Consider the following 9282-nt stretch of genomic DNA (forward strand, 5'->3'; position numbering starts at 1 on the left):
TTGCTTTATATGATAGGGTGACCATATGAAAAGGAGGACAGGGCTCCTGTATCTTTAACAGTTGCATAGAAAAGGGAATTTCAGCAGGTGTCATTTGTGTATATGGAGAACCTGGTGAAATTCCCTCTTCCTCACATCAGTTAAAGTGCAGGAGCTATACTAAAGTGACCAGATTTAAAAGAGGGCAGGGCACCTGCAGCTTTAACTGTTGTGAGGAAGAGGAAATTTCACCAGGTTCTCCATATAAACAAAGGACACCTGCTGAAATTCCCTTTTCTATGCAACTGTTAAAGGTACAGAAGCCCTGTCCCCCTTTTCATATGGTCACCCTAGATATAATCTAGTAAATAGTTGTTGTTAAAACCTGGTGGTCTGGAGTGTCATTTACACCACACCTAAGGCCTAAAGCCCATGTTAATGAGAGGGGAAGGTAAAAACTTGACATCTGATGGATAGAAGGGCTCTTAAAGAGGCAAAATATCTTTAAGGAGCTGATCAAGGTGTCCAGGTAAGGGAGGAACCTTGACACGTCTTATCCAAGAGTGCCTGGAGCTGGCTCGCAACCACCTGCTCAAGGACCTTGCCCAGGAATGGAACATTTGCTACTGGCATATAGTTATTAAGATTGTCAGGTTCCAGGGAAGATTTCTTCAGGAGTGGTCTCACTATTGACACTTTTGGCGGCCACTCCCAGGACCACTCCCTCTTGCAAAGAGGCATTAATCACTTCCCTGGCCCAGCCAGCTGTTCCATCCCTGCTAGCTTTTATTAGCCAAGAGGGGCAAGGATCCAATGCAGAGGTGGTTGCACGAACCAGTCCAAGCACCTTGTCAATGTCCTCAAGCCGCACCAACTGAAACTCATCCAGAAAAACTGGACAAAACTGGACCAAACTGTAAATGGTGCCAAGAAGAGAATTGTATTATAATATACAAATTCTTAAAGTCTACTGTTCTGGGATTACTGTTCTGGGATTACTGGCACATAATTTCCCAGTCTGTTTAGGGCTTTATGCACACCTGGTTGAGTTGTAGGATTGCATCCTAAAGGTCACAACCACCATATTGAACCAACCAATTTCCTCACATGGTCAACAGGGCTGTTTACCCTCAACACATCCATTTTTGGGGGAATCTGTTTAAGTTTATGAATGGATATACTTTTTTGTGATTTTTTTTTGTTAGTGATGGTGTTGAATTTTGTTTGCTCCTTTTTTGTTTTGTTATAATTACAAATATTTTTAAAAATAATTTTGTTTACAATACTGTGTCAGAAGTGTAAACATAAGTTCTGCAAAAAAGCCTTTAAGGTAAAGCATGCTCATCTCAGAGAAAGAGAGAGAGAGAGAGAGAGAGAGAGAGAGAGAGAGAGAGAGAGAGAGAGAGAGAGAGAGATTATTGAAACACTTTTTGGTTAATATTAGAATATGAAGCAAATAGAAGCAGCAAGGCGAAAGGGTGAGGAAAAGTCAGGGAAGGAGGATTTGTGTGTGGGGGGGGGAGAGTAATTGTGAGGCAAAGCACAAAAAATACCATAAATGGAGCAGGGGACCTATCTATCTAAAATTATTTTTACACAAGCTTTCAGGATGGAATGCTCCCAAGAGGGTGGAATTGGAGCCCCCTTCCAACTCCTTCCTCTTGGGAGGGTTTCAACCTGATAGCTTGTGTAAAAATAATTTTAGATAGATAGATAGGTCCTCCACTCCATTTATGATATTTTATAGGCTCCTCATAGGCCTCTTCCAACTCTACGATTCTATAAGATAGAATACAATAAAAACAAACAATACAAAACAATAACATTCAACAAAACAGTGCTTATAAATAGAATCACCATCATCCCAGAGATACTTTTTGAATGCCAGGGAGAATAGGTGGGTCTTCAGAAGACCTGCAAAGAAAGACCTCACAACGGAGAACTGAAAGATCCTCATTAAGAAATTTCAACCTCTACAGTATATGCATATGTATTTTTTGTCTTCTGCTGTGCTTTTTCTGTTTATCTTTTTGAAATGTGGGGAGCAGAACTAGACAACACATTTAGGATACGTGCATACTTCTGCCATAAAATTACATAGTGCCATTCTAATATTGCCTGTGTTATTTTCTATCGTTTTCATAATGGCCCCTAGCACACTATTTACTTTTTCTTGAGGTTGACAGCTGCAACGCATTAAGCCATTTTCAGTGTTTTCAGCAACAATGACTTAAAATTCTCTTTCCTGTGTAGTAACAGCTAATTTAGAAAAAAAATATTGCGTACAGGCAAGAATATGTTTCCTGTGTGCACATTAATTTATACTTATCCACATTGACTTTGTCTGCCATTTTATTGCCCAGCCGTCTTATTATATGGGATATTTCCGTACCTCTTCATTGTCTATTTGATGCAACTATCTTGAATATATATATTTTTGTCTCCCAATTTCTCTGTCCTAACCATTTCTCCAGGCCAATGAAAGCCAATGGATAACAAGATAGGTGCCTGAGAGAGCACACTGGACATGAGACACAGGTTGAAATCTCATTTATTTAAATGTGTCACCAGCATATGGATAGCAACTTGCCCTAAATGGTAAATATGCCCTGTCGGTATGCCCCAGATCCAGTGCTGTCTGTCAATTCTATTCATAGCTACAGGATGCATATTTATTTATAGGTGTTTTACTCTACCTTTCTACTCTCTTAAGGAATGATCAAAGCAGCTTTCAATATTTAAACGAAACAGTAGAATCATAGAAATCCAATAAACTAAAATAATCAAACTACAACAGGGAGACTAAAACTCAAAGAGAAGGAAAGCCTTATACTGGTTTTAAAAAACCCTTCAAGTGATACCATCACTGATGTGTCAAAGTGAATCTCTTGGATTGGGCACTCTTGTTTCCAGAAATTGCAACTTAACTAGTGGTGGGCCATGCAGAAGTATCTTTCCTGCTGAACACAGGGGCCATGTAGGTCTATATAGCAGGAAGTGGTTCTTTCTAATACATCCAGAATTTTAGTGAACACTTTAAATTATGCCCGGAAATCAACCAGTAAAGCAGGGAAAAGGGTGGAGTGACATGCTCTGAAAAATTGGCCTCAGTCCAAAGTCTCGCAGCCATACTTTGAATCACCTGAAGTTTGAGAGCATTCTTCAGCGGCAAGAGCGCATATAGCATATTACAGTAATCTAGTCATGGTATCATGATGGCATGCGTAATCATTGCCAGATCTGCCTTTTGGGAATATTGGTGCACTGGTGCACCAGCTGAAACTGGCCAAAAACACTTCTGGCTGCCAGCAGCTCCTGTAAAACCAGTTCCAGATCAAGGAGGACCCTCAAAGAGTAAACCTGGTGAATGCCATCCTATCCAAAACAGGCTAAATTACGCCTGGATCAGCCAACCTACTGACCAGAAGTGCATCTGCTTCTTCTGGATTGGGTGTCACCTAGTTTGCCCATGTCTGCCAGTTTGAGACACGGGTTCAAAACTTCCACAACCTTTCTAGCTTGAGATGAAAAAGAGACTATGACATCAGACTTGGGAGGGGCTGTAGCGCAGTTGCAGTGTCAGATATAGGCCTTGTACCTAGTGGTTAGATTTATTAGGAAATGCTTTGAGAATGTCAGATGTTCCCTGCAAGCTTATCTCTGTAAGCAGTTCCCATGGGAGTTGCTGGTTCGCTCCTTTGCTTCGGCCTTGAAGTGGCTGGTTCTCTGGGAACTTCAGAGTGTTTTGGAAAAGGTGGGGGCCGCTCTTCGAAGTGGGTTGTAACATCCTGCCCTCTTGGCATGTGGGCAAGGTTTACAGGTCAGAGGACCTGTCTGTCAAGTGGCTTTGAATAGGTCTTAAAGGCTGGTGCCAAGCTGAAAAAGCTTTGCTAGGTTTCATCTCTCAACGCAACACCTGCTTTGGATTCCATCTCCGCTTGCGACTTTGAAAGCACTCTGTACATGGATGCTTTGCTATTTGGACTTTGGATATCTAAGAACTGTGCCATGAAAAGTAGTGAGGCCTTTCATAGACTTGGACTTGCATATGCTGTGGATTCTGTGTTCATGCCCAGACTCAGGTGGCAAGGAGTTCCCAGTCCTTAGCAGAAGGATGGGACTTCTGGGCCTGAGGCTTAACCTTTCCTGAAGCCATGGTAATGGGGTCAGCTCAGTAGTGGTAGGCTGAGACTGACAAGTGCATGACAGATCTCTCTGCCCAGCACTGGTGGCTCAGAGCAACCTTTCCTGGCACTTTGTTTTAGGAGATTGACCATGTTCCTTTGAGATGCCAGCATATGCGGCGTCTGGAGAAGCTCAAGGCGGTTACTGGCGTACCCTATTCCTTCCCACCCGAGTGTTTGCCTCGAGGATCGTTTCAGAAAAAAGAGCCTAAAGCTTCCTAACCATCATTCAGCTTTAAGTGTGTTTTAGAGACTCTGTAACCATTAAATTTGTCTACCGCGTGATTTCCTCAATAAAAGAAGTTTCACTGATGTGAGTGTCTCATGTCAGCTTTCCTGCATGTGTGAATGCCAGAGGGAACAGGAAAGAACACAACAGGTAGAGCATCTGCGTTGGATGCAGAAGGACCCAGTTTGATACCCGGCATCTTCAGGTAGGGCAGAAAAAACTCCTGCCTGAAACCTTGGGCAGCTGCTGCCAGCTAGTGTCGATAATACTGGGCAAGAGGGACCAATGTATGAACATCATATGTTCCTATGATGTCTCTGGACCACCTCCTCTTCCAGTGGTTTCATTCATGTAGACATTCAACAGCATATGGGGCAAGAGGAAATGCTATGGGAGAACACAGGCCAAATGTGCAACAGTCAAGCAGGAGACCTCAGCAACACCTTCTAGAATCTGCTCTGCAGGAAAGATGGGAACCACAGCAAAACAGTTCCTCCCAACCCCAAACCAAAGAGGTGAACCAGATGGATGCCATTGCTGATGGTATCAAAAACCACCGAGGTCCAACAGAACTCAGAGGGATACACTCTCCCTGTCCATCTGCTAGCATAAAGCATTCGCCAAGGTGACCAAAGCTTATTCAGTGTCAAAATGAAGCCAGGAAGCCAGGTTAAAATGGATCAAAATAGCAGTTCATCTGCCAGGATGCCAACTTAAATGGCTGGCAGTTCACATTGTCCTTGAACAAGTTCAAACCCAAGAAGTTCATAAATGGAGAAAGCTGCGAATATTTATTATTTTATTTTATTTAAAATTTTCTTGGCTGCCATTCAGGGCAGAGGCCCTCACAAGGTGGCTTACAACAATAAAATATATAAAATATTAAAAGCAATAGAATATTAAAAGCAATAAAAGCACGATCGCAATAAAATAGTAATTAAAACAATGAAACTGACAATAAAACTAGCAGGAACAACAATAGTAGCAATAACAGTATACATAATGGGAAGGCCATGGTAAAATAAAAATGTTTTAAGGCCTTGAAAGCCTGAAAGGATGGTGCACGGCGGACCTATGATGGAAGTTTGTTCCAGAGGTTTGGGGCCCCCACAGAGATGGCCCTCTCCCGTGTGATCACCCACCTAATTGCTCTCATAGGTGGGCAAATGAGAAGGGCCTCTGTTTCTGATCTTAAAGTGTGGGAAGGCTGATATGAATGAAAGCAGTCCTTCAAGTAACGAGGTCCCAAACCGTTTAGAGCTTTAAAGGTCAAAACCAGCACTTTGAATTGGACTCAGAAACATACCATAATATTTATGGTGAGCATGTCCAGCTGCCATTGTTTTGTCTCTAGATTGGGCTCATGTCTTCACCGAAAGCATTAGACAGTCCATCAACAATAACGATGGAACACTAGTTATTTTCAACCCAGGGGGTGTTTTTATGATGCTGCTTTGCTGCTTGTTTCCCACAATACCCTGCAGCATCACAGCTATGAGGTGGGAATGATAAATTCCTATGGCAAGAGGGAGCATGGGCTATCCGGCTGGAAAGGTCTCAGTGCCAATGGCCATTGGGTTCATCAAGCCCACCCCTTGCCCTCTGCCCTGCCTTCTTGTGCTTACCGAGACATACCGTGGGCTTTGATCCGCCCCCAGGGATGCCCAATGGCTCAACCTGAAGTGAGGTCAGCATCGATAGGCAGAGGAAAGAACATGGAGCAAAAGAAAAAGTTGCAGTACACCAACACTTTTTTAAAAGCGCAGTTTTGTGGGGAAAGCCCATCGTGACTGCGAGTTGGCGGCTGCATCATATAAACAACACAGCGCAACTGCACAGCCAGAATGGGCTAAACAGGGCGTACAGATCGAACACATTTATTACAATACATCACAACGACATTTTGTCATGACCCCCTTGGGGCGATGGTTTTGAGGAGTCAAAGGAATCTAAGTTCAGAGCTGAATTTATTTATTTATTTATTTATTTATTTATTTATTTATTTATTTATTTATTACATTTCTATACCACCCAATAGCTGGAGCTCTCTGGGCGGTTCACAAAAATTGCAGTGACACTTTGCGTGGGGCTGAAAAATACAAGGGAGAGTTTTAAAGTCTCGCTTGAAATGCAGAGCAATTTCTCCCAAAGCCACAAAACCTGAAAAACTCTCTCTAATGTTTTCTGAGGGTTTGTTACAGACAGTAATAGAAAAGGCAACACGTCCAACTATTTCATTGCTGATCAAAACATAAGGAATGGGAGTGCTATTGCTCCTCTGGTACAATTGAGGTTGACACAGCTTATCTCCTGGTCCCGGGCAATCTAATGCCTAAGGAATGGGGACAGTAAGGGGGCGTGGCATTTGCCAATCCCAATCTCGTTTTTGGGCTGTCTCTCCACTAAAGCTCCTATCCATTGTCACTTATTTTTACTCTTGACCATCATTGTTCTGGAAATAATCTTTGCACATCTCCCACTTGCATGTACTCAACCCAATAAATTTCATGTAATGTGCTAAAAAGGAGTGGACTATTGAGACAAAATGGAGAAATAAGGATTGGAGAATAGTGGTCTTTGGGAATAGCATTTTTAGCTTCTACCAAAAGATGAAATGAGTATGATTTCTAGGTCAGGGGTGGGCAGAAAGTAGATCTCCAGATATTTTATGTTTCAACTCCCAGCAATCCTGATCACTGGCCATCATTGGCAGGAGCTTCTGAGAGTTGAAGTCCGAAACACCAGAAGTTCTACATTCTCCCTACCCCTGGTCTAGGGGATGGGGCATAATGGCACAAATCAGCGCATATTAAAGAAAGAGGAAATGTTCTGAAGGAGGAGAGATGGGCAATGGTTAGGAAAGGAAAGTGTAAAAATACTAGGCATGTGCTCCGCTCCGATTAGAACCAGAGAATCAGAAGCGAATTGGCCTGCTCCGCCTTGCCCAGAGGCGGAGTAGAAGCAGACCGCGGACCCCTAGAAGCAAGGCGAAGAGAAGCACCCATTTTCAGAGCGATCCTCTTGCCGCGGACCGCTCCGATCGCCATTTTGAAACATTTCGCCCATAGTATTGCATTGCGGAAAAGAAAAGGGGATAACTGTGTTGTTTTTTAAGCTATCTTTCTGAAACTTCTTGGGCTTAGAGAGTCATGGCTGGGGGTCATTTTGAGCCTACTCTCAGCTCTCTGCGTGGTGCGGTTCGCTTGCTAGAATTTTTTAAAAAGTAGGGTAAAGGCGGGAAAAAGATTACCTTTTTGATTGCTGGGGGGCAGGGTCAACTCCCGGTCATGATCACATGATCCCAAAGTTGGAGGAGGGGATAGGCAAAACGGGTAACTTGGGATTCTGGGAAACTTCTCTTTCTACTCTGAACGGAGTTTTCCCAGTGTTTTTTTAAAACAGTAGCTCCACCAAATGCACAAACACAACCTGAAATCATACTAACAGATAGGAAACACACAGCAGTGCTACCCACCCTAACTTTGGAGAACAACTGAATACATGTGGTGCAAGGGGATGAGCTCCCCTAGGGCATGTGGACGTGCCCTCACTCTCCTGTACTTGGAGGGCCATCAGAGCCCTCCAAAAGAGTAACTCAGTGGAACAATGCCTATCATGAGTTGAAGTGAGTGTGTGCTTCTTAAAAGACTGATACCTAGACAGGACCAGTCAAATGGTTGATGCTTCCCCCTTTGGGCACGTCCACCCCCCGCTCTTACTGGTAAAAGACAGATATAGCCTTTTTAAAAAAGTTCTTCTTGTTGTTTATTCAGTAACACTGCTGCTTTTAATTCCACCCCTCCTTTGTTTATTTATTTATTTATTCCATTTTATATGCATTACTGGCTTATCCTTGGCTCACTTCCTTATGCCCCCAGAAATGTCTGCTGCCTGCCTGCCTTCCCTCCCTCCTCCCCTGCCCACCTCGCAGGGATGGTTTGTGTCTGGCTTTGACTCAGGGGAGAAGTCCTTCCTGCGCTCAATTAGACTTTTGGAAGTTCCAAATCCATTTTTCAAGTGTGGAAGAAGATTCATATTTAGGTTGATCTCTCTACTCCCCAATTCACGGCATCTTGGGATTTCCTTTGAAATGGCCCCATTGAGCTGTCTGCAGGTTTAAGCTCCGCCAAAAATCAGGGGATGATGAGATTGCCTTGTACCTTGGCATGATTGTGGGTTTAGATGGCATCTGTGAGTGTGCCCACTTCCCTTTTTTTAATCTGTCCAAATGTCAGAGAACAGTCCACGTCTGCAAATGGGGTGCCCGATTTTCATAAATTCTCCAAAAATCAGGGGATGATGGGGCTGCCTTGAGTCTTGGCATGCATGTGTATCCCTGGATAAGCTATCATGGTGGTGAGATTGAGGTTTTTAACGTGCAAATTGACGGAGCTATCGAAAGGGGTGTGAATGGGGTGCCCGATTTTCATAAATTCCCCAAAAATCAGGGGATGATGGGATTGCCTTGAGTCTTGGCATGCGTGTGTATACATCCATGAGGTGTCATGGTGCCAAACTTGAGGTTTCTAACTTTAACAGAAAAAAAGTTGTATACTTTTTAAGCTTAAAGCAAGCCTATGGGGGGGGGGAAACAGAGCTCTGATCCGGATCCGGAGCTCCACAGCGGAGCGGAGCGGACATAGGCGGAGCGGGGGTGGACCAAAGCGGGCTGATCCGCAAATCACAGATCTGGAAGAGAAACGGAGTGGGGGGTCCGTGCACACCCCTAAAAAATACATTATGGCCAATTGTGGCAAAATCTTATGTCTACTTGAGAATATAAAAAGAGCCCCACTTGATCAAACCAAAGATCCACCTCCTTCCACATTTTCCCTTCCACAGTGGGCATACTGTCTCTGAATATCACAACTAATACCCATTGATAGAACT

Source organism: Elgaria multicarinata, chromosome 5, assembly GCF_023053635.1.
Source record: "Elgaria multicarinata webbii isolate HBS135686 ecotype San Diego chromosome 5, rElgMul1.1.pri, whole genome shotgun sequence".
In the NCBI taxonomy this organism is placed as follows: Eukaryota; Metazoa; Chordata; class Lepidosauria; order Squamata; family Anguidae; genus Elgaria; species Elgaria multicarinata.